Source organism: Dipodomys ordii, unplaced genomic scaffold (genome assembly GCF_000151885.1).
Source record: "Dipodomys ordii isolate 6190 unplaced genomic scaffold, Dord_2.0 Scaffold124, whole genome shotgun sequence".
In the NCBI taxonomy this organism is placed as follows: domain Eukaryota; kingdom Metazoa; phylum Chordata; class Mammalia; order Rodentia; family Heteromyidae; genus Dipodomys; species Dipodomys ordii.
The window spans coordinates 3,307,445-3,310,815 of NW_012267340.1; positions in this window are offsets into that span (position 1 = coordinate 3,307,445).

Genomic DNA, 3,371 nt, shown 5'->3' on the forward strand with positions numbered 1-3,371 from the left:
GTCCGGGAGCCGGGACGCGCGCGTCCGGGCGGCCGCGCGACCCCGCGCCTGTCCCCCTCCCCCGGGACCTGGGCGAAACGCGCATGCGCAGGGCAGAGGCCGGAGCGCGTTCCCATAGAAACCGAGTCAGGACGTCCCTGCCCACGGACCTGGAAGAAGGACGCATGCGCAGGGCAGAAGCCGAGAGCGCGTTCCCATAGAAACCGGATTTGGGACGCATGCGTGCGCCGACCCAGCCCGGGTCCGCTCAGGAGGGCGGGACTGGGCTTTTCGGGACAACTTTGAGGATAAGGTGCTAAGCTAATCAGAAGGCTGAGATCTGAGGATCGCGGTTCTATACCAGTCTAATTTTTTGTCGGTCGTGGGGCTTGAACTCTGGGCCTGGGCGCTGTCCCTCAGCTCTTCAGCTCAAGGCGAGCGCTCTACCACTTGAGCCATAGCGGCACTTCCGGTTTTCTGGTGGTTCGTTGGATGATTAGTCTCATGGACTTTCCTTCCCTCGGCTGGCTTTGAACCACGATCCTCAGATCTCAGCCTCCTGAGTAGCTACTATGACAGGCGTGAGCCACCCGCGCCTAGCTTGAAGACTTGTCTAATGGAAAAGAAAAAGAAAAAGGGGGCTGGGAAGGTGGCTCAGTGGTAGAGTGCTCGCCTAGCATGCATGAAGCCCTGGGTTCGATTCCTCAGTGCCACAGACACAGAAAAAGCCAGCAGTGGTGTCATGGCTCAAATGATAGAGTGCTCGCCTTGAGCAAAAGCAGCTCAGGGACAGCGCCCAGGCTGAGTTCAAGCCCCAGGACTGTCAAAGAAAAAAAAAAAAAGAACTACATATTGGAATCAACTTGAGTGGAAGCATGGCTCAATGGGTAGAGCACCTGCCTAGCAAGTGGAAGACCTTGAATTCAAACCCCAGTACAGGAAGGAAGAGATTGGATGTGGGGGACACAACATACCCTCCAAAGGCACCCACCACCGGTGCTCAACCTCCCCAAATCGGACTAACTCTGCTTCCACTGCCTCCCAATGGCCTGTGTGTGTGTGTGTGCGTGTGTGTGCACACGGGCATGCCAGTCCTGGGGCTTGAACTCAGGGCCTGAGTGTTGTCCCTACCACTTGAGCAACAGTTCTACTTCTAGCTTTTTGGTGGTTAATTGGAGAGAAGTCTCATGGACTTTTCTGTGTAGACTGGCTTTCGAACTTTGATCCTCAGCCTCCAGAGTAGCTGGGATTACAGGCGTGAGCCATCAATGCCTGATTGACAAATAAGGATTTAGGTTGAAGTCTTCTTCCATAGAAGGGAATGTTTTATTTTCCTATGGAGTCCTCACTCCGGGGCAGGACTAAAGTCCTAGGGTTCTGTAATCACATAGGAAATATTTCCACCATTACAATGCTGCCTGGAAAATAAATAAATATCAGCACCCCCACAGATGTTTCCTTATTTGCTGAGGGGAAAAGAAGACAAACACGATTATTGTGATTCACAATATTTGTGCAAAAGGCGTCACACTAGAGTCTTCCTAAGTATTCCCAAAAATAATATTTTAGAAGCTTTTTTTTTTTTTAAATCTTGGATAGCTTCATGTCACACTGACTCCTTGGAGAGCCACGTGGCTGCTCCCCCCTCCCAACATGAGCCCCTCCAGAACATTAGATTTTTCAGGTTGCCTGCTGCTCCCAGGAACAGTTCCCCCACCCCCACCCCGCCACCCTAGCGCCCCCTGGTGCCAGGAGGTGGAGTTTGGGCGTTAGGTAGACACTGTCCATTCCTGCAAGCTCCTAGGGCCATTTGCACACTGGTTTAGGTCATTTAACCAGGGTGGGGGTCTCTAGCCTGAGGATCCTCTAAGTCCCCTGGAGGACACCTACTTTTCAGGTGCCAGGCCCCGAGTTCAAATCTACCCTCCCCTAAAGAAGCTACATGGTTTTTCCAGAACAGTGGCTGACTACAGGGTGAGTCGGCCTGGGGCCTAGCTTTGATACCACCTACTAGCCTAACGTTGCTTGCTGTCCCCGCTTCCCCCTTTCAGTCTGAGATTAGGACTTGAACTCAGGACCTGATTCTTTCCCTCACCAGCTAGTGCTCTATCAATGGACCCACACTTCCAACCCCTTGCTTGCTTTCAAAACTCGCCCCTAGGGGCTGGGGGTTTAGCCCAGCGGAAGGGCGCCCGCCTGGCACGCGCAAGGCCGTGGGTTCGGTTCTCAGCCCTTGTTTAAAAAAAAAAAAAAGACACAAAACTCACCCCTAGGCGAGCAATCCAAGATCAGAAATAGGTGTCAGTGCCTTGGGAGTGAGGGGTACCAGGGGCCTGAGATAGAAGCTTCTACAACTGGGGTCCACTCCGACCGGAGTATCCAGCACCAGACTCTCAGTGTACGGCTGGTAAATGGGGGCTGCGTGTCACGAAAGCTGTGGTGACACGGGAATGGGCAAAGGGCTAGGTGGTGGCTGGAAGCGTGGCTCAGCAGTAGAGCCCCTGCTCCACAGGTACCAGGCCCTGAGTTCAAACTCCACCACCCTCTCCCCTCCAAAAAGAAGCTAGATGGTTTTTCCAGAACAGTGGGGTCTGGAATGTGAAAAAAAAATCATCCTTAGTAGGGAGGGTTTTGAGAAGGGAAGAATCCTGGGGTACCCTAGGCAGCGCCCCCTGCAAGGCCCCCAGAATCTCTCCCTCAGCTGATCTGCACCTCCAAGCTGCAGCCACTGAGGGTGTATTATGTTTTGCATAGAAGAGGTGTTTAGGGCCCTACACAATAGAAGCCACCTCTAACACAGGTGTGGTCACACACCGGAAACTGAAGTCAGGTAAGGGTGATGTGCATGCACAGCCTGCCTCTCTCAAAAACAGTTTACATCACAGGACACAACCCCAAGTCTGACAGCTTGACGTGGCTCACCTGACCAGGGTGACAAGGATTCTAGTGTTTGAATACAAGTAAGATCCTCAGAGACCCAGAGCGAGGCCTAATCATCTCTGAACCTTAAATGCATCTGTTTTATGGGAGGTGTCTTTCAGGACCGCAAAGGTGCTGAGACCCCTAATTGGGGAGTGGGGTGGCTTTGTCACAGGGGTGGGGAGAGGCTCCCTATGCATCTCTGTACCATGTGACATGGCACTACATGGCTGTCCTCTAACATCGAGAGAGCATGGCGCAGAGGTAAAGTGATGGGGTAGGCTAACGTGTGTGGGTCAAAACAGGACCTGAATGCTCGGAGGTTTCGTGCTTTCTACGGACTGAACTACAGGAGGCATCGTTCCTCCACTGAGGCTGTGTCCTGGCTAGGCTGTGAGCAGGCGGTGACCCAGCTCAGGTTAAACACATTCACCATGGGGCTGGGAAGGTGGCTCAGTGGTAGGGCACTTGCC